Here is a 26384-nt window from a genome sequence, read left to right on the forward strand (position 1 = left end):
CCTGGCCAGTCTCCAGACCTGAACTCAATAGAAAATCTTTCGAGGGAGCTGAAACTCCAAACCTGAACACAGGTGTTCAAATACTTATTTGCAGCAGTAACATACAAATAAATGATTTAAAAATTATACATTGTGATTTCCGGATTTTGTTTTTTTTTTTATTATGTCTCTCACAGTGGACATGCACCTAAGATGAAAATTTCAGACCCCTCCATGATTTCTAAGTGGGCGAACTTGCAAAATCACAGGGTGTTCAAATACTTATTTTCCTCACTGTATACACCAATAATTACAGTATTGTAGTGCACATGTCCATGTTGCGGGAAGACAGCAATCTGCTTTGTCTTGGTTCAAATAAATATGGACAGACATTCAAATGGTTCATGTGTACATTAAAAATTATCTAAATAGTAGAACAAAATTTGGTAAACAGAGGTCACAACTTTGTTGGTAAACAACAAGAACGCAGCGGTCATCAGTGTTCAGCTGGTTGGGGCTTAGTAGAAAGTCACCACAGAGGAATGCTAAAGTAAGTAGCTACCTTTTGAAGCAGTTGTTTTGAAAATTTTCTTTTTATTTACCAAGGTAAATACGCACATGTGTACCTGCACTGGCATGCTCCCCAGCACATCAAATTAAATACTGAAATGATTAAAATCCCTTTTGTCCTGAGTGAAAACCTGAACCCAAAACATCTAACAATAGGCCCACTTCATTTGAATTTTTTAAAAGGTTGATCTTAAAAGGTATTTGTGTTGTGTACAATTTATTTATGCTTTTTATCTCACTGGACTCTTTGATATGTTTGCATTTGGTTTTAATTTAAATTTTTTTCTCATGGGTGTCTATTTTTTAAACTGTTCTGCCTTGATGTTTTATTTTGTAAAGCACTTTGAAGATTTTTTTTTTAACTGAAGGTGGTATATAAAAAACCCGTGATTCATATTGTTCTTATTATTGTTATAACAGTGGTAATAACACAAATTTAGAATAAACTGGCATACATAATGAAGAACGTAGCGGCTGTTAACCCCTGTCCTTATGTGGCCCTCGGGCTGCTACTTTGAGACCCTGCTTGAACAATTGACACAAATGTATTTCCACATTTTCCTTAAACTTAACCTTAAACTCGTACAATAGCGCCTCCTGGAACTTGAAAATGCTTTATAATTGATCAAGGAACCTTGCACTTCAATTTCAAGTGTACTGTGTCCGAAATTCTAATTAATGCTGTAGTAGCACACAAAATAGGTCAGCTCAGCGTTAATCCACCGAAACATCGGGAACACGGCACCGGCGGCTCTCGCCCGGGCGGGGCTGTTATCACTTATTAAGGAAGATGCGCGTGAATCCTCCTCCGCGCTCAGAGGTGGAACAAACCGAACTCCCCTTCTTGTTTGACGCTCAATAACCAACCCGGAAATAGCGGTAGCAAATCGTTTTTCTTCTGGCTTGTAGCGTGGTGTCCGACGTGATTCTGTACGAGTATCAAGGTAAGACAAATAAACGAACAATGTAACTTCTTTTTTTTGTTGTCCGTTTCGTATTTTCTCAACCACTCTCTCTCTCTCGTGTATTTGCCGCCGGCTGCCTTTCAGTCTGGTTTATTTCTGATGTGATTGTATATCGGCGAAATCAAACCACGAGTCAAGTTTGTTAACTGTGAAAATGAGATATGGTGAAAAAAAAATAATACTTTTGTGATTGCACAGTACGTTTTCGATTAACTGTTAACTTTCACATTTATAAAAGTAGCGGTAATGGTCTTTTTTACATGCTCTTTTTTTTTTCATTCCGCCACAGACTACATTGCTGCGCTGTTAACTAACTGTTTTCCTTTATTTGATGCTGAGGCATTGAATACACACACACACACACACACGTGTGTGTGTGTGTGTGTGTGTGTGTGTGTGTGTGTGTGTGTGTGTGTATATATATATATATTGTGTGTGTGTGTGTGTGTGTGTGTGTGTGTGTGTATATATATATATATTGTGTGTGTGTGTGTGTGTGTGTGTGTGAATGAATGAAACTTGTAATATGAATGATTTATCTAGTGGGGTGCTCATTGTGTTATATTGGTTTCTGGTTGCCATATACCGTAAATCAAATTATTTTCTCAGTTTGTTTCCAAAACCGTTATTATGGGACTAACCAAAAATTTCAATTTTGAGCATAGAGTCTGCAGCATTTTCAAACCAGGTAATTCGAAGCAGCTGACGTTTAGTGAGAGACTATGGTACTGATTTGTACTGGGAAATTAAAATTTTTATAAAAAATAAAGTGAAATGGTAATTGGACATTTGTGTTTGTGTGTGTCTGTACAGGATCATTTTTTTGTATCAATTTTTCTCAGATAAAACACTTGTTTTTTGGACCCGAACATGAGTAGACCTCCCAACTTACCATTTGTTTACAGACAACTATAATTGTTGCCATTTTGCACATTTAACATTACCTCAGAGCTTGCTTTGGTGAAAATATCTGAATTATATTCTTTTACAAACTTAGTCTAACTATTCTATGAGTTACTTTGCTTAATAAACAATGTGTTATAATGTTATGTAAGGACTACATAGTGTGTGTGAAACTCTTGGGTTGTAGGCAAACTTACTTTATTCTTAAAATATTACAAATAGTAAGATGATGATAATAGTATATTATGAAATAAGATATTTTTTCACAGTAGTAGAATTTCATTGTTGTTGTTGTTATGTGCAAAAAATGTCTCCAAAATTGCTATATAGTGGTACAGCTTAGCTAAACTTTCCATAACAATTGTTCATTTTCCGACTAAAGCACCAAATTTGGCACACTTATTCTAAGTGATGCAAGTTATTGACCTTGTTGACCTCTACTTTGGATACCAAGCATTCAACACAGAAAAACTATTCCATGTATTAATCCTAGTAGCTCGGTCAATAATTTGCATCAGTTTATTGGCACAACTTTAACTTTTGACCCCTGTGCAAACTGAAATTGACCTTTGTCATCGTTTTTGCTGTTTTTACCCTGTAACTCCACAACATTTAGTCAAGGATAGTCTAAACTATACCTTTTTGAAATCGTTAATGATCAGACACATAATTTGGTATACCTTTCAATATGATTTGAACATTTTAAAATTTTGACCCCTGTGTAATTCTTCACTGACCCCTGTAGGTCAGCTTCAGGATGCCTCCACATCTGAAAATAAGCATTAGGTAATTTAGAATATGTGTGCTAAATTTCATACTTTAGTCACAAAATGCACAATCATTTTGCCTATCTGGTGCACTATTACAAAAGAAGACCCTTAAGGGATTTTTGTGGGGTTGGGTCCTTTCCCACCTCCCATCCCTGTAATACTGTGTGTTGATCCTCTGGCTGCTCGCTCCACCTCGCAGATGAAGCGACGGCACGCACACACTTTTTTAGTGAGTCAAGCTTAACCGACTCCTCAAAAAACACCTTTGTTGGGCTGATTTTTATTGGATTTGATCAGAGTTTTCGTCTATCAGTCAAAAGGGTCCACAGCGAATTGTCATTGTAGCTTATCAGGAAATCAGTGTGGAAAACCTTCACTCCACAGCCCCACACAGAGATCCTTTTAACAGGCTGCTTTCAAGAAGTTCATGTGCCGCCCTCTGATGACTGTAATTTGGCACAAATACATCAAAATGAATGCAGTTATCACTTTTTAAAAATGTGTCACCATTTACGGAAAAAAATTCACACTTATGTAAACATTGCACATAATTCATCGTTCACCTGCATGCGGTCCATACAGATCAGGGATCCGTGATCTCTTACACCAGTAGTGTGGATGTTATTAAATGGGTGGGGTCCAACAGTATTGTTATAGTGGTTTTGCAGACTGACTGCTGATTCTTATGGAGCTCCATGAGGATGTGAGGTATGACAAAAAAAAACCCAAAACAAACTTCTGAAGAAGCTGTTGATATGATGCCATATTCCTCCACTTTTTGTGCCATCCAGTAACAAATCATTGTGACTATTGCAAGATAAAGAGGGACATTGTGGCATTGAAGCTGTGCAGGATGCAACCGATGAGTTCAAAGTAAAAATTTGGTGTTAGGATTGTGCATGAACCATGACACTGAGTAGTTTAAATACCAGTGTGTGCCCTATAGCAATTTGCATACAGTACCGTATCGGTGGCAATTGACTAAAACTTATGTCAGCCACAATCTATTAGCTCTGTCTCTCTGTTGTGCCTGGGGTCATGTATTTCATATTCACATCTTCAGTTTCAAAATGTCCATTGTTTGGTGATGCTGATATCTTAGCAGGAGAATAAAGGTCCAGTTCTTTTGAGTCTTGGTACTTCCTGTCTTGCTGTATGGTTGTGAGACTTGGATGCCAACCAGTGACAGAAGATAATGAATGGCTTTGGTACCAAGTCTCTTTAGAGGAAGGACATTTTGACACTTCTGTGTATGATCCAGCACAAGGGTGTCTTAGTGTTGAGGACTGCGGCTTCTGGAGATGGTCAAGGTTATGCCCACACTTCACTTGGCTGCAGCAGATTGATTTTATTTATTTATTTTTGGAGGGGGCGTTATTGTCTATCTGTGCAGGCCGTGTTGCCCACTGGTGTCAGTATTTATCCCCAGATTCCACAGTATGAAGTGGATGAAAGTCTAACTCTCCCTGAACAGGATACTTCTCCATTTGCAGGTTGCTTCTCCAACCAAGTCTAGTACAGCTGGATGGGCTGGAACAATACTAAAGTCAAAGACACAGATGGGTAGTGTGTCCAGGAAATGAACCCAGGTCTACGTATTGGTAGCCCAACTCCTTATCCCACTGATCTACCTAATATGCTATTGACAAGAATGTTAAATTAAGTGGAAACAAATTTCTAGATCATCATCAGAGTTTTCTCAGTGATTTATTTTGGTCTTACAACAAGTAAGTCCCTTCGGCTGCTCCCTTGTTTGCACTCGGGGTCGCCACAGCAAATCCGAGGTGGATCTGCATGAATTGGCACAAGTTTTGCATGAGATGTCCTTCCTGACAACTCTACATCATAAAACTCTGACACGTAACATTTTGATCCTGTTACAAATCGAAGTCTAGTACTAACTACATGGTACACTTTTGAGTCTAATGTTCTTGAGGCCCAAATACACCCCATCTGGCAATTCTTAAAACATTAAAGTTCTCCTTGTTCTGTTATTTCATGTGTATCCACATCGAAATTTGTTGGCTTACACTTCAAACCAGACTGACTCTTTCATCAACTTTGCTGTAAATGTGTTAGTTTTTAAGTAAGACCACTAACCGCTTCCAAATTTGATGCAAGTACTGATGGAGTCATTGTCATTTCTCACTTGATGTTAATTTTTGTTGGGGTTTTTTTTTCCATCTTTTGTCTGCCATAGCTTGGAAAATGTTGTTTCCATTCTGCCTGCTCTCTATATAGGTTCTGAAAGTGGAAGTGAAATGTCCAGGAAGCTGTTTGAAATGTGAGACAAATGTAAGTTGGTTGTGCAGTGGTGCATGTTCAATTCGTCCTGCAGCTCTTGCTCTCACTGCGTTTGCACATTCAACCTGCTTTGATGCACTGATGCTACGGAGACGTGTTTGCAAGAGTAGCAGTAATAGTTTTGCTTAAATGCTGCTGTATTTCTGTTTTGCTTGAGATGACTGAATTGGGTTCAGTGTATTTTGACTAGAATCTGGAGATGCATCTGCTAATTGTAAAGATGATGGTATAATTTTTATCAGCTATGAAAGTGTTAAACTGTTGTTGAATTGAGGTCCTGTGTCGAGATGCAAAACCCAACAATGCTAAAACATTCCTCTTTCGCATAACATCGTACAACCCCAAATCAGAAATAAGTTGTGATGATACGGAAAATGCAAATTAAAAAAACAAAAAATGTATTGTACAAGGTCTATTAGAAAAGTATCTGACCTTATTATTTTTTTTCAAAAACCATATGGATTTGAATCACGTGTGATTACATCAGACATGCTTGAACCCTCGTGGGCATGCGAGAGTTTTTTCACGCCTGTCGGTTACGTCATTCGCCTGTGGGCAGTCTTTGAGTGAGGAGTGGCCCACCCTCTCGTCGATTTTTTTTTTTTTTTTTTTTTTTTTTTTTTTTTTTTTCTTTTTTTCATTGTTTAGGAATGGCTCAGACTGCTGCTTTGTTTGATCAAATTTTTTTCAAAACTGTAAGGCACAACTGAGTGGACACCATTCGATAAATTCAGCTGGTTTTCGGTAAAAATTTTAACGGCTGATGAGAGATTTTGGTCTGGTAGTGTCGCCGTAAGGACGGCCCACGGCGCCTGACAGTGATCTGCGCTTCGAGGCGGCAGCGTCTCGCCGTTTCAAGTTGAAAACTTCCACATTTCAGGCTCTGTTGACCCAGGAAGTCGTCAGAGAACTTTCAGAAGAAGTCGGCATGAGGAGTTTATTCGGACATTCCATTGTTAATGGACATTTTGTAATGAAAGAATGTGTGGGCAGAGTCACATGTCGGGCCGGACCCGACCGCGGGGGGTCGCGACAGGAAAAACACCTCCGTTGGAAACCTTAGCGGGCAAGTTGGAACATGCCCAAGCTGTTAAACAATTTCTCAGTTACTCACTTGTTGAAAGCCATCAAAAGCCGCCTGAATTTTACAAATGGTTTTCAACACGGAGGTGTTTTTCCTGTCACGGCACACACAGATTTGCCGAGTCGTCACGGAAACGACTCGGCGAATTTGCGCGCACGTCTTTCATTACAAAATGTCCTTAAACAGTGGAATGTCCGCATAAAGTCCTCATGCCGGCCTCTTCTGTATCTTCTCTGTTCTCTCACTACGTCCTGGGTGAATTAAGCCTTAAATTAGAATGTTTTCAGGTCGAAACAGGCCGACGACGGCGCCTGGAAGCGCTACACGACGTCCCGCTGTGTGGGAAGTCCTTACACCGACAGAAACACCCCATAATCTCTCATTAGCTGTTAAACTTTTCACCGAAAACCAGCTTAATTTCTCGAATAGTGTCCACTCGGATATTCCTCACAGGTCCAGAAAAAATTTTGATAAAGCAACGCGCGCCGTCTCGAGCAGTGTGTGAAACAAAGGAATTCAGCCGAGAGGGCGGGACCACATCTCACTCAAGGCCTGCCCACAGGGAAATGACGTCACCAACACGCGTGAAAAAACTCACGCATGCGCACGAGGGTTCAAGCATGATTGGTGTATTCGCACGTCATTCAAATCCATATAGTTAAAAAAAATAAATAAATAAAAGGGTCGGTTTATTATCTAATAGACCTCATATGTATGTATGTATGTATGTGTGTGTGTATATATATATATATATATATATATATATATATATATATATATATATATATATATATATATATATATATATATATACATATACATATACATACGAGGGCTGTCCGTAAAGTATAGGTCCTTTTTATTTTTTTCAAAAACTATATGGATTTCATTCATATGTTTTTACGTCAGACATGCTTGAACTCTCGTGCGCATGCGTGAGTTTTTCCATGCCTGTCGGTGACGTCATTCGCCTGTGAGCACTCCTTGTGGGAGGAGTCGTCCAGCCCCTTGTCGGAATTCCTTTGTCTGAGAAGTTGCTGAGAGACTGGCGCTTTGTTTGATCAAAATTTTTTCTAAACCTGTGAGACACATCGAAGTGGACATGGTTCGAAAAGTTAAGCTGGTTTTCAGTGAAACTTTTAACGGCTGATGAGAGATTTTGAGGTGATACTGTCGCTTTAAGGACTTTTCACGGTGCGAGACGTCGCGCTGCGCTCTCAGGCGGCGTCATCAGCCTGTTTCAAGCTTAAAACCTCCACATTTCAGGCTCTATTGATCCAGGACGTCGTGAGAGAACAGAGAAGTTTCAGAAGAAGTCGGTTTCAGCGTTTTATCCGGATATTCCACTGTTAAAGGAGATTTTTTTAATGAAGGAAAAATCCCTATCTTTAACATTTAATGAATTTTCAAAAATTCATAACTGTCAAAAAGAATCAAATTTCTTTTATATTTGAGAGCATTATGTAGGATGGTATCCTTATCAACTGACAAAGTTTGATCCAGATTACAGATTTTGTGTCCATTTACATTTCACACTGAAAACCCAATTTAATGTATATCTTACATTATTTCTCAATCAAAAGTGAGATCCAAACTGGCACTCTCAATGAACAGACTAAGTCTGATCCGTATTGTGGATTTAGGCGAGAGGATATTTGAATTTAAAATTGATGAAAAGACCATTTGATCTATATTTTGTATTATATCAATAAAAAATGCTTCTGTCACTCATGTGTTAGTAAGGTAAGGTGCAGATGAGCAATCTCTGTGGAAAGGTAAGTTTGATCTGGCTCTGATCTAGAGTGCCAGGCTGCTCCTCCACATCGAATGGCGGTGGTTTGCACTCTACAAGCACGGTGCTCTCGTATCATTTATTAATATTTGGGCCGCCACAAACTATTATTTTGATGATCAGCAAGTCATCAATTGTTTTTGCGATTGCTCGACTAATCAGATCATTTGGAAATTGTGGCTTATCACACCATCATGCAACTGTTATTTGCTTGCAGACATGTGCATGTTGTTGGCTTGGTACCAGAATCATCCATTGAAAAGGAATTTTTTTTTTTCTTTTTTTTTTTGCTCTGTAACATAGCGTTATAAAACATTATCATTATCCAATGACATTGCTGTTATAATATTACAGCAAACACATGACGTATGTGTGCTAAGGCTAATGAAATCATTGTTAATGTTAACGTTTACAGCTTTCAATGTAAGTAGCTCACTATCCATCCATCCATTTTCTTCCGCTTTATCTGGAGTTGGGTTGCGGGGGCAGCAGCTCAAGCAAAGCTTCCCAGACCTCCCCCAGTTCCATAAAGGTAATGAACAGAATCGGTTCTGTAGCTCACTATAGACACTTAAAAATGTTAATGGCTAACTAGCCACTAAGCTTATCGAGATGACTGTCCCTCTTCGTCAGAATCAGCCACAACGTGCTTCATTCTCAGGCGCTTCTGCATTGCCGTTGTACTTCCGTGGAAGGCAAATTCTGCCTTGCAGATTTTGTATTGCATGTTTTTCTCTTTAATTTGGTTAAAATGTTCCCAAATGTTTGAGCTTCGTTGCCAGCGATCCATGATATTGTTTGGGCATAACATTTCCGGTGACATCATAGCTAACCCGGACTACCACTACTGCGCATGTGGGTCAAGGACAGAAAGGCAGCAGAAGATATAGCAGCAGTTTTGAAAGGGAAAAACAAAGTGTAAAAAATAAATGATGACATTGATTATTAAATTAGTTGATGTAATCGTGACTAGTCGACTAATCGTGACAGCCCTAGTTAATATACATCTGTCATTGTCTGACCATAATTCATGTTTCCACTGTGTGATGATCCATCCCAGAAGCTCCTGAGACCAGAGACCTCAATGCTGCTTCTGGAAAAGGTTAGCATCAGCCTGCAATGTTTTGAAATTTAATACTCTGACTCCCTGAGTAGGTTCTAATTGGTGAGAAAGCATGCTGTATAAAATTTTGTCTGTATAAATTAATTTTTAGAGGTAGCTCAAAGGCATTGAAATTTTGCTATTTTCATGTTATATACCATTATACTAACTAAAGCTTGAAATTACCTGTGGAGGGCAGTTTGAATTTCTAAGTGAGCACCAGGAGGATTCATCAGGACTTTTTATATGATGTTTGGGATGGGTTGGGGTACCAGTAAGCTTTAGTTTATTTATATAGCAGAAAATAGCAAAATTTCAATGCTTTGAAGCTACCTCAAAAAATTAATTTATACAAAAAAATTTTTACACAGCATGCTTTTTCATCAATTGGAACCTATTCAGGGGGTCAGAGTATTAAATTTTAAAACTTTACAAAATAAGGACAACCCTAGTCTGCAATCAAATACAAGTCAAAGTAAATGCCCCAAGTGAAGGAGTTCAGATACCTCAGGGTCTTGTTCATGAGTGAGGGGACAATAGAGCGTGAGATTGGCCGGAGAATCGACGCAGCAGCGGCGGTATTGCATTTGTTCTACTGTACTGTTATTGTTGTTCATTTGGCTGCTCCTGGTTTTTGTTCGGGGTCACCACAGCGGATACAGCCAGACCCACATTGGTAATTGGCACAAGTTTTATGCCGGATGCCCTTCCTGATGCAACTCCAGTTTTACCTGGAGAAACACACACAGCTGCTGGTGTTCCAAAGAGGTCTCCCATCCAAGTACTAACCAGATCCTACTCTGCTTAGCTTCTGAGATCTGATGGGATCAGGCTTACACAGAGCAGACCAGATGCTTCTACTGTACTGTTGTGATGAAAAGGAACTGAGCCAAAAGGCGAAGCTCTTGATCTACTGGTCAGTCTTCGTTCCTACTCTCACCTATGGCCATGAGGATTGGGTCATGAACGAAAGAACTAGATCGCGGGTACAAGTGGCCGAAATGGGCTTCGGCTGGTGTGAGATAAGGTGAAAAGCTTGGTCAGCCGTGAGGAGCTCGAAGTAGAGCTGCTGCTCCTTCACGCTGAGAGGAGCCATCTTAGGTGGTTTGGGCATCTGGTAAGGATGCCCCCTGGGTGCCTCCCTGGGGAGGTGTTCCAGGCACTTCCATCTGGGAGGAGACCCTGGGAAAGACCCAGAACCAGGTGGAGAGATTATATCTCCACATTGGCCTGGGAACGTCTCGGGATCCACCAGTCAGAGGTGGTCAATGTGGCTCGAGAAAGGGAAATCTGAGGTCCCCCTGCTGGAGCCGTTGCCCCCACAACCCGGTCCTGGATAAGCGGTTGAAGATGAGTGAGTGAGTAAATGTAAGAATCGCTGTGGTTCTCTTGTCCCCCCCCCAATACAGTCACAATTTTTATTTTATTTTTTTTTTCTGATTTGGGGTTGTATTTAGTTACCAAGTTTGAGGTTAGAAAATTGGGGAAACGACAAAAACGTTTGTGGCCTAATATTTGGATGGTACTTATTCACAATTTTCTTTCAGTGTACGATCTGCCAAATGTTTCTGCAGCGCTGTAACGAGGTGATTGAAAGAAAAACAATTCAGTTGTGGCGACATTGTTTCGTTTTGCTGAATTCTGCTCTGTGCCGCAGCACTATGAAATCTGCAGCGTGTTGTGTGTCAAGGAAATAGCCTGTTTAAGGATGTTGGTTTCACAAACATCAGCTTGTGAAACTAGCAACCAACAAGCGAGTCTGATGTAGTGCCAGTGTACTGCTCCATGAAATCTGTGTGTGCTGGAGTCATGAGAAAGCGCAGCAAAGTGTGGAAACTATCCACCAACAACATGATGTACAACAAATGTGACAACTTTCCAAGTTCCTAAATGTGTCTTGGATGTCATGTAAATCTGTGTGGTGTAGGAAGTTCTCAAAAATCATGCAAGACAAGAGACTCGTGAGGGAAGCTACCAAGACACCCATGACAACTCTAAACAACGTATAAGCTTCTATGGCTGTGAGGAAATGGTGCACAGTGCAACTGTGACAACGAGCTGAAAAGGGAGGGGGTGTGTGTGTGTGTGTGTGTGTGTGCGTGTGCAAAAGACTGTAAACAAATACTAAATGTAATTTTTATTTATTTTTTAAAACTCCATGAATTAAAGATGAGCATCTACACTACAAGCACATCTTGATCATTTTAACTCCATTATAGTGCACACAAGTACAATAATTGTTTCAGTGTTGAATTACATATGAACCTTATTTTGTGTGTGCACACGGACACACCAGTGGTTCTTATTAAATTCCAAGTAAGTGGGTCTGTTTGGAGTTCTAGCTTTAGAGTCTGGCCTGTTCGGGTTAGGGGAGCCATGAATATGGAAATGATTTTGCTCTTGAGGTTAGCAGTCTTATCAAACAAACATGTAGGTTGTGAATAGGGCTGTGCAATTAACCGAATTTCGTTCGCGATATCGATATTTGTATCAAACGATCTCCAAACTCGTATAATCGAGTGAAACGATTTAAGGGCCTTTCATCAGGCCAATCCGTCAACGTGTCCCAAGACGCATGACGTCAGACGCGTCACTTCGGAAGCGGGATTGCTACGTCACACTCTGGCTGTTTCCACAACCTGAAAAAAGTTCAGTGATCGCCTTCTTGAATTTGCGTCACCTGAACCACAAAAAAGCTTTAAAAAACAGCAGTAGAACGATTCTCCCATCACCCTGCTGGGAGAAGCTTTTTTTTTTTTTTTTTTTTTTTCAGCTACTTTTCGGAGTGATACCGACTGAAGGAGGACTGACGACTTGGTGGGATATCGATTGAACCACGACAACGAGCCAATCCGCATGGAGAAGCCGGCCTTCAGGCATCATTCCTGGGCAGAGCGAGGCAGGCAGCCGAGGTGATGGAGCAAACCCACTCAGTCCGAAATCTCCCACTTTTTGGATATATGCGAAGTTCCAGTTTGCCCAACGGAGTTTAGTTCTGCAGCTTTATCGAGGTGAGAATAATGTAAAAAAAAAAAAAATGTGATGTTTACTGAACTGCTGTGAAGGTTTAATGATCGGTTAACATTAGCTTAGCCTTTTAGCACAGTTGATCTGAGTGAACGCTTTAATTTGTAAATGGTTCAGTCTTTTTTATTTTTACCAAATAAAGCTACACCTTTTTTCAGACACCACAAAAGCTTAACTTTAAATAACTTATTTTTTCAGGCGTTTTTTTTTTCCATCGTTTTCCCCTTTTTTTTTTTTTTCTTTTTTTTTTTCCTTTTTTATATATAAACTGTTTAGTATTTCTTTATATTTAAAGAAATATTTTTATTTGTCCTAATCAGGAACATTTGCTGTGCAGATAACCAAACCTCCATTGATGAGCTGAACACCACGTCCAGTTGAAAGAAAACATCTCTGCTCTTCAAAATAGGACAAAAGTGTCTTCAGCAACACCACCAGAGTTCAAAGCTGCAGAAGAGACCTTCATCTGGTCCCGAGAATTCAGCATAACATCACCTGCTTCTAAATAAAAGGCTCTTTCAACAGCAACTATGTTATTATTTTAAAAAAAAGCTGTTTCATTTTATATTTTAACAATAAATGAACAGATAAATTTCTCCAAAAGGAGATAAGGAGACATGGTCAAGGGAATGATGACAAAAACACAAACTAATGAACATAAATTGAAACAAAAACAATGCAGCCGCACTATGTCCTACAACCCCTGGCAAAAATTATGGAATCACCAGCCTCGGAGGATGTTCATTCAGTTGTTTAATTTTGTAGAAAAAAAGCAGATCACAGACATGACACAAAACTAAAGTCATTTCAAATGGCAACTTTCTGGCTTTAAGAAACACTATAAGAAATCAGGAAAAAAAAAAAGATTGTGGCAGTCAGTAACGGTTACTTTTTTAGACCAAGCAGAGGAAAAAAATATGGAATCACTCAATTCTGAGGAAATAATTATGGAATCGACCTGTAAATTTTCATCCCCAAAACTAACACCTGCATCATATCAGATCTGCTCGTTAGTCCGCATCTAAAAAGGAGTGAACACACCTTGGAGAGCTGTTGCACCAAATGGACTGACATGAATCATGGCTCCAACACGAGAGATGTCAATTGAAACAAAGGAGAGGATTATCAAACTCTTAAGAGTAAATCATCATGCAATGTTGCAAAAGATGTTGGTTATTCACAGTCAGCTGTGTCTAAACTCTGGACCAAATACAAACAACATGGGAAGGTTGTTAAAGGCAAACATCCTGGTAGACCAAGGAAGACATCAAAGCGTCAAGACAGAAAACTTAAAGCAATATGTCTCAAAAATCGAAAAATGCACAACAGAACAAATGAGGAACGAATGGGAGGAAACTGGAGTCAACGTCTGTGACCGAACTGTAAGAAACCGCCTAAAGGAAATGGGATTTACATACAGAAAAGCTAAACGAAAGCCATCATTAACACCTAAACAGAAAAAAACAAGGTTACAATGGGCTAAGGAAAAGTAATCGTGGGCTAAGGAAAAGCAATCGTGGACTGTGGATGACTGGATGAAAGTCATATTCAGTGATGAATCTCGAATCTGCATTGGGCAAGGTGATGATGCTGGAACTTCTGTTTGGTGCCGTTCCAATGAGATTTATAATGATGACTGCCTGAAGAGAACATGTAAATTTCCACAGTCATTGATGATATGGGGCTGCATGTCAGGTAAAGGCACTGGGGAGATGGCTGTCATTACATCATCAATAAATGCACAAGTTTACATTGATATTTTGGACAATTGAAAGAATGTTTGGGGATGATGAAATCATTTTTCAAGATGATAATGCATCTTGCCATAGAGCAAAAACTGCGAAAACATTCCTTGCAAAAAGACACATAGGGTCAATGTCATGGCATAGGGTCAATGTCAACGAGCAGATCTGATTTGATGCAGGTGTTAGTTTGGGGGATGAAAATTTACAGGGTGATTCCATAATTTTTTTCCTCTGCTTGGTCTAAAAAAAGTAACCATTACTGACTGCCACAATCTTTTTTCTTGATTTCTTATAGTGTTTCTTAAAGCCAGAAAGTTGCCATTTGAAATGACTTTAGTTTTGTGTCATGTCTGTAATCTGCTTTTTTTTTCTACAAAATGAAACAACTGAATGAACATCCTCCGAGGCCGGTGATTCCATAATTCTTGCCAGGGGTTGTAGTAGCAAGTCAGGGAGATGCCCAAAGACACTGACCAACTGGTCAATGACAACAGGGAAGGGAGAGGAAAACAGAAAAATAATATAATATGATATTTTTAATATTTGTTTTATTCATTTTATGTTTTATACAGGTAAGGTACAGTACATTTTCAAGTTGGAGGTTTTGCGCACATTGTCTATAACAATTTTTTTTATTATTTTTTAGAGAGAGAGAAATGCTGAATAAATGCATTGTGTAAGTAAAAAAAAATCGTTTGAATAATCGTGATTTCAGTATCTACCTGATACTGATTTTTTTTTTTTTTTTTTTTTTTTCTCTCTTCCCCATAATCGAGCAGCCCTAGTTGTGAAATCAATTTGACATGGGGTATCCATTTCTCCACGCCAGAGAGTTTTTCCTTACCATTGTCACCTGTGTGCTTGCTCAGGGGCATTGGTAAGGTTGGACCCATGTGAAACACCTTGAGGCAGCTTTGTTGTGATTTGGTGGTATATAAATTTGTTTTGATTTCATTGTGTAGCCTTCAGTGATGCCTTCAAACGTCCAAAGGTGAAGCAAGAACTTCCCTCCTCAGACACCAGCAGGACCCGTTTAGCTCCTGTTGTAGGGTTGCCATAGATGTTCTCAGTCTTGATTGTCTTTTCACTTGTTAGTGGATTTTCTTGTTTGGTTGTAATCTTCGTCTGGTTGAGTCATTGTTGTAGCATGGTGATTTAACTGCCGTCATGTAGTATTGTGACACTCCAGGCAGCAGGCACGTGTTTCAGGCATCACTACACGTTGCTTTTTTTTTTTTTTTTTTTTTTAAGCTTGGAAGATTTTCATATCATGAACTGTATAAACGGTTATGAAAAGCAGAATGCAAGTAATTTGTTATTGATTAATGTATTGAAATGTTTGAATTCAGTGTAAAAATGCTTCTCAGTCTAGCATAGCTCAAAATGATTGTCTTCCAGCTCAGTTATAGTATTAGACACATGATACCAGTCTCTGAAGAGAAATGACTTGCAGACTACTGCTCATGCACACTCGTACATTACAAGTCTGCTCTTGTTCAGAAGCTGATGCTTGTGGAAATGACTGTAGTTGCTGAGTAAAGAAAAGAAAAGTTCATGCTGTTGGAGCCTTCGCTGTGCGGTGATTGCCAACAATATTTTGTTCACGAAGGCTGTTATTATAAAAGGAGCAAAATTTTCACTAATATTTACAGAGATGTATAAAGGTGAATTTTGAAGCAGATTTGAATAGTGGGTGGATATGGGTTTATTTTTCCATAGTCTCCATTTAAAAAAACAAAAAAAAAAACAAAACTGAAAAGAATGGGTACCTGTTGAAGCAACTCAACTCTCAGCAGTTTAAGTGTTGGCGGAGGAATGCACTCTGAGGGCCATTCCAGTTATTTGTTGATGAAGACATGCTGACTGTTATTCCATCACGTGAGCAGAGAACAGCAGCATTGAGTTTGGGCCCTCTGACAGGGAGTGTTGGTTTTGATGCCTGTGAGTGCTGCTTTTCCATTGTGTGGTTTTGACTGCTGGTGCAATCCAACATTTCTCTCAACTTTCTCTCTTCCGTCCTGTGACATTGGCTTATCAATCAATTCAATCAATTTTATTTATATAGCGCCAAATCACAACAAACAATTGCCCCAAGGCGCTTTATATTGTAAGGCAAGGCCATACAATAATTACGTAAAAACCCCAATGGTCAAAACGACCCCCTGTGAGCAAGCACTTGGCGACAGTGGGAAGGAAAAATTCCCTTTTAACAGGAAGAAACCTCCAGCAGAACCAGGCTCAGGGAGGGGCAGTCTTCTGCTGAGACTGGTTGGGGCTGAGGGAGAGAACCAGGAAAAAGACATGCTGTGGAGGGGAGCAGAGATCAATCACTAATGATTAAATGCAGAGTGGTGCATACAGAGCAAAAAGAGAAAGAAACACTCAGTGCATCATGGGAACCCCCCAGCAGTCTAAGTCTATAGCAGCATAACTAAGGGATGGTTCAGGGTCACCCGATCCAGCCCTAACTATAAGCTTTAGCAAAAAGGAAAGTTTTAAGCCTAATCTTAAAAGTAGAGAGGGTGTCTGTCTCCCTGATCTGAATTGGGAGCTGGTTCCACAGGAGAGGAGCCTGAAAGCTGAAGGCTCTGCCTCCCATTCTACTCTTACAAACCCTAGGAACTACAAGTAAACCTGCAGTCTGAGAGCGAAGCGCTCTATTGGGGTGATATGGTACTATGGAGGTCCCTAAGATAAGATGGGACCTGATTATTCAAAACCTTATAAGTAAGAAGAAGAATTTTAAATTCTATTCTAGAATTAACAGGAAGCCAATGAAGAGAGGCCAATATGGGTGAGATATGCTCTCTCCTTCTAGTCCCCGTCAGTACTCTAGCTGCAGCATTTTGAATTAACTGAAGGCTTTTCAGGTACCTTTTAGGACAACCTGATAATAATGAATTACAATAGTCCAGCCTAGAGGAAATAAATGCATGAATTAGTTTTTCAGCATCACTCTGAGACAAGACCTTTCTAATTTGAGATATTGCGTAAATGCAAAAAAGCAGTCTTACATATTTGTTTAATATGCGCTTTGAATGACATATCCTGATCAAAAATGACTCCAAGATTTCTCACAGTATTACTAGAGGTCAGGGTAATGCCATCCAGAGTAAGGATCTGGTTAGACACCATGTTTCTAAGATTTGTGGGGCCAAGTACAATAACTTCAGTTTTATCTGAGTTTAAAAGCAGGAAATTAGAGGTCATCCATGTCCTTATGTCTGTAAGACAATCCTGCAGTTTAGCTAATTGGTGTGTGTCCTCTGGCTTCATGGATAGATAAAGCTAGGTATCATCTGCGTAACAATGAAAATTTAAGCAATGCCGTCCAATAATACTGCCTAAGGGAAGCATGTATAAAGTGAATAAAATTGGTCCTAGCACAGAACCTTGTGGAACTCCATAATTAACCTTAGTCTGTGAAGAAGATTCCCCATTTACATGAACAAATTGTAATCTATTAGATAAATATGATTCAAACCACGGCAGTGCCTTTAATACCTATGGCATGCTCTAATCTCTGTAATAAAATTTTATGGTCAGCAGTATCAAAAGCAGCACTGAGGTCTAACAGAACAAACACAGAGATGAGTCCACTGTCTGATGCTGTTTATGTACTATGATGAATTGTAAAACCTGACTGAAACTCTTCAAATAGACCATTCCTCTGCAGATGATCAGTTAGCTGTTTTACAACTACCCTTTCAAGAATTTTTGAGAGAAAAGGAAGGTTGGAGATTGGCCTATAATTAGCTAAGATAGCTGGGTCAAGTGATGGCTTTTTAAGTAATGGTTTAATTACTGCCACCTTAAAAGCCTGTGGTACATAGCCAACTAATAAAGATAGATTGATCATATTTAAGATCGAAGCATTAATTAATGATAGGGCTTCCTTGAGCAGTCTGGTAGGAATGGGGTCTAATAGACATGTTGATGGTTTGGAGGAAGTAAATAATGAAAATAACTCAGACAGAACAATCGGAGAGAAAGAGTCTAACCAAATACCAGCATTACTGAAAGCAGTCAAAGATAACGATATGTCTTTGGGATGGTTATAAGTAATTTTTTCTCTAATAGATAACATTTTATTAGCAAAGAAAGTCATGAAGTCATTACTAGTTAAAGGAATACTCGGCTCAATAGAGCTCTGACTCTTTGTCAGCCTGGCTACAGTGCTGAAAAGAAACCTGGGGTTGTTCTTATTTTCTTCAATTAGTGATGAATAGTAAGATGTCCTAGCTTTACGGAGGGCTTTTTTATAGAGCAACAGACTCTTTTTCCAGGCTAAGTGAAGATCTTCTAAATTAGTGAGACGCCATTTCCTCTCCAACTTACGGGTTATCTGCTTTAAGCTGCGAGTTTGTGAGTTATACCACGGAGTCAGGCACTTCTGATTTAAAGCTCTCTTTTTCAGAGGAGCTACAGCATCCAAAGTTGTCTTCAATGAGGATGTAAAACTATTGACAAGATACTCTATCTCACTTACAGAGTTTAGGTAGCTACTCTGCACTGTGTTGGTATATGGCATTAGAGAATATAAAGAAGGAATCATATCCTTAAACCTAGTTACAGCGCTTTCTGAAAGACTTCTAGTGTAATGAAACTTATTCCCCACTGCTGGGTAGTCCATCAGAGTAAATGTAAATGTTAAGAAATGATCAGACAGAAGGGAGTTTTCAGGGAATACTGTTAAGTCTTCAATTTCCATACCATAAGTCAGAACAAGATCTAAGATATGATTAAAGTGGTGGGTGGACTCATTTACATTTTGAGCAAAGCCGATTGAGTCTAATAATAGATTAAATGCATTGTTGAGGCTGTCATTCTCAGCATCTGTGTGGATGTTAAAATCGCCCACTATAATTATCTTATCTGAGCTAAGCACTAAGTCAGACAAAACTTCTGAAAATTCACAGAGAAACTCACAGTAACGTCCCAAAGACATATCGTTCTCTTTGGCTACTTTCAGTGATGCCGGTATTTGGTTAGACGCTTTCTCTCTGATTGTTCTGTCTGAGTTATTTTCATTAGTTACTTCCTCCAAACCATCAACATGTCTATTAGACCCCATTCCTACCAGGCTGCTCAAGGAAGCCCTACCATTAATTAATGCTTCGATCTTAAACAGCTAACTGATCATCTGCAGAGGAATGGTCTATTTGAAGAGTTTCAGTCAGGGTTTAGAATTCATCATAGTACAGAAACAGCATTAGTGAAGGTTACAAATGATCTTCTTATGGCTTCAGACAGTGGACTCATCTCTGTGCTTGTTCTGTTAGACCTCAGTGCTGCTTTTGATACTGCTGACCATAAAATTTCATTACAGAGATTAGAGCATGCCATAGGTATTAAAGGCACTGCGCTGCGGTGGTTTGAATCATATTTATCTACTAGATTACAATTTGTTTATATAAATGGGGAATCTTCTTCACAGACTAAGGTTAATTATGGAGTTCCACAAGGTTCTGTGCTAGGACCAATTTTATTCACTTTATACATGCTTCCCTTAGGCAGTATTATTAGACAGCATTGCTTAAATTTTCATTGTTACGCAGATGATACCCAGCTTTATCTATCCATGACGCCAGAGGACACACATCAATTAGCTAAACTGCAGGATTGTCTTACAGACATAAAGACATGGATGACCTCTAATTTCCTGCTTTTAAACTCAGATAAAACTGAAGTTATTGTACTTGGCCCCACAAATCTTAGAAACATGGTGTCTAACCAGATCCTTACTCTGGATGGCATTACCCTGACCTCTAGTAATACTGTGAGAAATCTTGGAGTCATTTTTGATCAGGATATGTCATTCAATGCGCATATTAAACAAATATGTAGGACTGCTTTTTTGCATTTGCGCAATATCTCTAAAATTAGAAAGGTCTTGTCTCAGAGTGATGCTGAAAAACTAATTCATGCATTTATTTCCTCTAGGCTGGACTATTGTAATTCATTATTATCAGGTTGTCCTAAAAGTTCCCTGAAAAGCCTTCAGTTATTTCAAAATGCTGCAGCTAGAGTACTAACGGGGACTGGAAGGAGAGAGCATATCTCACCCATATTGGCCTCTCTTCATTGGCTTCCTGTTAATTCTAGAATAGAATTTAAAATTCTTCTTCTTACTTATAAGGTTTTGAATAATCAGGTCCCATCTTATCTTAGGGACCTCCATAGTACCATATCACCCCAATAGAGCGCTTCGCTCTCAGACTGCAGGCTTACTTGTAGTTCCTAGGGTTTGTAAGAGTAGAATGGGAGGCAGAGCCTTCAGCTTTCAGGCTCCTCTCTTCTGGAACCAGCTCCCAATTCGGATCAGGGAGACAGACACCCTCTCTACTTTTAAGATTAGGCTTAAAACTTTCCTTTTTGCTAAAGCTTATAGTTAGGGCTGGATTGGGTGACCCTGAACCATCCCTTAGTTATGCTGCTATAGACTTAGACTGCTGGGGGGTTCCCATGATGCACTGAGTGTTTCTTTCTCTTTTTGCTCTGTATGCACCACTTTGCATTCAATCATTAGTGATTGATCTCTGCTCCCCTCCACAGCATGTCTTTTTCCTGGTTCTCTCCCTCAGCCCCAACCAGTCCCAGCAGAAGACTGCCCCTCCCTGAGCGTGGTTCTGCTGGAGGTTTCTTCCTGTTAAAAAGGAGTTTTTCCTTCCCACTGTCGCCAAGTGCTTGCTCACAGGGGGTCGTTTTGACCGTTGGGGTTTTTCCGTAATTATTGTATGGCTTTGCCTTACAATATAAAGCGCCTTGGGGCAACTGTTTGTTGTGATTTGGCGCTATATAAATAAAATTGATTTGATTTGACATTTAGTTCGGATGCCAGACCATCAGTTGCCCAAGAAACTGTTCTATGGTGAACTTGAGAATGGCACACAATCATGTGGTGGCCAGAAAAAGCGGTATATGGACTCTCTAAAGGCATCTTTGAAGGCGTTTAACATAAAGACTGACACTTGCGAACAATCTGCTAGCAATCGACCACAGACGCAAAATTATAGCAGAGGATGCACGCAAAGCTGCTGCCCAGCAGAAAAGGCTGGTAAAGGAAGAAACGTGCAGTCAACCCCTACAGAACACCACTCTGACCCCATATCCACACTGCGGCCAACAATTCCGTGCCAGAATGGGCCTGTACAGCCACTTGCGGAAACATCCGACTCAACCTGATGGATGACAAGTAGCGGTCCTTGTCAGAGTGACGGACGAAGATGAATTTATAAACAACAGAAAACAAACTTACAACAAACGCAAATATAAAACCAACATCTATACTCAACAAAAATATAAACGCAACACTTTTGGTTTTGCTCCCATTTTGTATGAGATGAACTCAAAGATCTAAAACTTTTTCCACATACACAATATCACTATTTCCCTCAAATATTGTTCACAAACCAGTCTAAATCTGTGATAGTGAGCACTTCTCCTTTGCTGAGATAATCCATCCCACCTCACAGGTGTGCCATATGCTGATTGAGACACCATGATTAGTGCACAGGTGTGCCTTAGACTGTCCACAATAAAAGGCCGCTCTGAAAGGTGCAGTTTTGTTTTATTGGGGGCGGGGGATACCAGTCAGTATCTGGTGTGACCACCATTTGCCTCATGCAATGCAACACATCTCCTTCACATAGAGTTGATCAGGTTGTCAATTGTGGCCTGTGGAATGTTGGTCCACTCCTCTTCAATGGCTGTGCGAAGTTGCGACGACGAACTGGAGTCAGGTCGAGACCCCGATGAGGACGACGAGCATGCAGATGAGCTTCCCTGAGACGGTTTCTGACAGTTTGTGCAGAAATTCTTTGGTTATGCAAACCGATTGTTTCAGCAGCTGTCCGAGTGGGTGGTCTCAGACGATCTTGGAGGTGAACATGCTGGATGTGGAGGTCCTGGGCTGGTGTGGTTACACGTGGTCTGCGGTTGTGAGGCTGGTTGGATGTACTGCCAAATTCTCTGAAACGCCTTTGGAGACGGCTTATGGTAGAGAAATGAACATTCAGTACACGAGCAACAGCTCTGGTTGACATTCCTGCTGTCAGCATGCCAATTGCACGCTCCCTCAAATCTTGCGACATCTGTGGCATTGTGCTGTGTGATAAAACTGCACCTTTCAGAGTGGCCTTTTATTGTGGGCAGTCTAAGGCACACCTGTGCACTAATCATGGTGTCTAATCAGCATCTTGGTATGGCACACCTGTGAGGTGGGATGGATTATCTCAGCAAAGGAGAACTGCTCACTATCACAGATTTAGCCTGGTTTATGAACAATATTTGAGGGAAATGGTGATATTGTGTATGTGGAAAAAGTTTTAGATCTTTCAGTTCATGTCATACAAAATGGGAGCAAAACCAAAAGTGTTGCGTTTATATTTTTGTTGAGTGTATAAACGGAGAGAATATATTCAAGAGAGTTTTAGGCACTAGAGTTTAATGCTGTTGTCCGTGGAGCCTGAACAGAGTGTCTGAAATGCATTTGTCCTATCATGATGTACTGAGATTACATCATCGTACCCATAATGCACTGCGGGGCAGAGCATGTGCTCACAAAACCTTAAAAATTAGCACATTACTTTAAAACTAAAACATATATCTGATATTTTCACTTTCTAAAACTTCAGACATGACAGTAATTTTAAATAACTTGTCCAAAATTAGTTTGGTTAAAATTTGAACCATAAGTTAAAAATCTATGCCTCTGGATGACTTAAGTGATATTGCCAGCATATCAGTATGGTGTTAAAGGAAATGTGTTTTTTTTTTTTGCTGTTTCTCCTTTGTCTGCAGAGGATTGAGATGCTTTTCATACAAGCATCTCTTTTCTGTTTGCAGAGGTTGTAACTGTGCATCTGTTACAAAACTTTTAACAGGTGGGTGCTGAACTGAAATTAAATTTTAAAAATGCTTCTCGCTGTTCAGATTTGTTTATTTTGTTTATCGGTTTAAAAGTTATCGGACAAAAATTAATTGGAAGATAATTGATCCGATAATGGTTTTTAAAGTTATCTAAAAAGATAATCCGATAATGAAAACATTATCTTCGATAATTATCTGTAATCGGATTATTGGAAGTGTGCCCATCATTGCACATAACCAAGACGCGTTACGAATGTCATTTTTCTGTCATTCATGACACATTCCTGACATTCTTAATGTGACTTAACGCATCTGAATAGGTTTCTTAATAGTGTGTGATATTCTTGATATTCGTGGAGCATGTTTTTGGCTGTCAAAAAATCTTCCACGAATGTCACACACCACCGTCATTTTGTCTCACGTCGTGGAGGTCGCAACTGAGCGTATTGATCCGTCTTGATGAGTAGTGATCCTTAATAGAACGTGACAACATTTGTAGTGGTTCCTGTGATGGTTCTTGGAGCCCAAACTGTCACGCGTTATAACGAAGTGACACGGAAACTGTCAAGTTTTGACATGACTTGTAACGCGGCGTCACATTTCACTGTGCGCCACGGCGAATCAGTCTTCTGTCACGTGCACACAATTAAACTCGGCTCCAAATGTCGTTCCACAGTTCCTGCTGAAGCTCCTCAGGACGCTCCTGCAGGTGTTCCAACTGCTGTTGTAACCGATGAGCGGGAGAACGAGTCTGAGCAACCAGAGGAGCGAGAGGAGACTCACGTGCAGCCAGACATCTCTGCACCTCCTCCAGTCCGGCAGAGGAAGAAGCGCGCGCACAATTAAACCCCGCTGCATCACATTCAGTTTGATTGCTGACACCAAGCCGGCTAAAAGTCTAATTTCAGTGCTCTTCAGTGTGCTCCTGCAGGTGTTCCACCTGCTGCTTGAAGCCACACATCTGGCTCTATCCTCCTCTCTGCGCCACTCCATGGCACAGAGCCCAACTACGCATGCAGTCACAAAGTTCTTCTGAAAAACTGGAGCGATATGAATATGGGTATGTGTGTGTGGAGACAACTCACCTCGTTCACAACGTGACAGAATGTAACGATGCGCTGTTACGCGCAATAGCGCGCAACAACGCGGAACACTATTCTTGACCGTGCGTAATGGTTCCTGATAATTCTCCGGCAACATGTGCCATTAATTGTAACGTGTGGTAACAGGCTGCAGCAGTTCCTGAGGACACCTGATGCCTCTGCCCCGAATCACCACATTCGTGATCAGCGGCCAAGAATGTGTACTTCGTGGCATTTGTGACTTGTTGTCGTTATGTGTAAATGCAGCATTACTTGCGTGACCTTAGACAGAAGGCTTTGAGGTATTGAACGGAAATGGTGTTCCAAATTAGAGGTGTTCCACCTTGCATGGCGTGATGCTGTCTTAGATTCTAAGCATGCACTCCTGGCTACAAAGTGAGCCTATTATTCTGATTTGATCAATAAAAACAAACATAACACAAAGTTTTTGTTTGAAACTGTAGCTTTTCTCATTCATGGATGGCCACCTCTTATTCACTCTCCCTTTTCAGCACAGGACTTCTTGGACTATTTCGAGAAGAAAATTGAGGATATTAGGTTGAGCATATCTCAGCAAGCCTTGGTCCAACCACCGCATACTGCTATGGAGGTGGATGGTCCCACTGAGGTTTTACCCAGATTTACAGATGTTGATGGTATCTCGCTAGGCGCGCTGACGAAGCTCGTGATATCTACAAAAAGCACAACCTGCTTATTTGATCCCATACCAACAAAACTGTTTAAGGGTCTGCGGCCCATTTTTGGGCCGACTGTGCTGGAAATGATAAATCTCTCATTAACTTCTGGATCTGTTCCTAAATGTTTCAAGTCTGCAGTGATTAAACCATTGCTGAAGAAATGTAATCTCGACCCTATTGTATTGAAAAATTATAGACCGATATCATATCAATCATTTTGTTCTAAAATCCTGGAAAAAGTGGTCTCACGACAGCTCGTGGACTACCTCACTGAGAATAATCTTTCTCAGCCATTGCAGTCTGCTTTTAGAAAATATCACTCCACAGAGGCAGCACTTAACTAAAAGTTGTGAATGACCTTTGCGAGCAATGGACTCAGATACCACTACAGTCTTAGTGCTGTTGGATCTTAGTGCTGCGTTTGATACTGTGGATCATCATATTTTACTCGACAGACTGGAGAATCAATTTGGGATTACAGGAACTGCCCTTGCATGGTTGACGTCATACCTGTCTAGTTATTCTTACCGTGTGTTGTGCAATGGCACTTCTTCTGATCTTAGGGATATGAAGTTTGGGGTTCCACAGGGATCCGTTTTAGGCCCTCTGCTTTTTTCGCTTTATGTAGCACCCCTTGGGAATATACTGCGGTGTTTTGTGATCGCCTTTCATTGCTATGCTGATGACACCCAATTGTACATGCCGATAGCTGCTGGTAATCTCATTCAGATAAAATCTTTGGAAGATTGCCTTGCATTAGTGAAAAGTTGGATGTCTAGTAACTTCCTACTTTTCAATTCTGATAAGACTGAAGTGATGGTTCTTGGTCCAACGAGGTATCGGCATCAATTTGATCAGCTAGCACTTAGCTTAGGTTCATGTGTTATACATCATACGGATAAAGTGAGGAATCTTGGGGTAATTTTTGATCCTATGTTGTCTTTTGACCTCCATATTAGAGACATTACGAGGACTGCTTTCTTCCATTTGCGAAATATAACGAAGATTCGTCCCATCCTGTCTATGGCTGATGCTGAGACTTTGATTCATGCCTTTGTCTCTTCTAGATTGGACTATTGTAATGCTCTAGTTTCTGGTTTACTGCAGTACAGGATTAGGGGTCTTCAACTGGTTCAAAATGCTGCTGCCAGATTTTTGACACAAAGCAGGAAATTCGACCACATTACGCCCGTTTTGGCATCCCTACACTGGCTTCCAGTCGCTGCAAGATCGGATTTTAAGGTACTGTTATTAGTGTATAAGATTGTTCATGGACTTGCACCTCCCTATCTGGCTGACCTGGTGAGCCCCTATGTACCAGCTCGGGCCCTGCATTCTCAGGGTGCAGGACTTCTATATGTTCCCAGGGTGAATAAAAAGTCTGTGGGTCACAGAGCTTTCTCCTACCGTGCCTCAGCTCTGTAGAACGATCTCCCGGCACACATACGGCAGTCAGATACTGTGGAGACTCTTAAATCATGTCTAGACTCAT

At 40.3% G+C, this 26384-nt stretch overlaps 1 protein-coding gene across 3 annotated transcripts in view; it reads left to right on the forward strand.

The window, feature by feature from the left end:
- The first annotated feature begins 1373 nt into the window (after nucleotides 1-1373).
- The window catches only part of fam49bb (family with sequence similarity 49 member Bb), a 96791-nt gene continuing 71780 nt past the window's right edge, over nucleotides 1374-26384 (forward strand). For all 3 annotated transcript variants that reach the window (XR_004559710.1, XR_004559711.1, XM_034167284.1), the window contains exon 1: nucleotides 1374-1493. The gene's annotated coding sequence lies outside the window, so the exon portion shown is untranslated. The remainder of the gene's footprint in view (nucleotides 1494-26384) is intronic.

The sequence above is a fragment of the Thalassophryne amazonica genome, chromosome 1 (genome assembly GCF_902500255.1).
Source record: "Thalassophryne amazonica chromosome 1, fThaAma1.1, whole genome shotgun sequence".
Lineage (NCBI taxonomy): Eukaryota > Metazoa > Chordata > Actinopteri > Batrachoidiformes > Batrachoididae > Thalassophryne > Thalassophryne amazonica.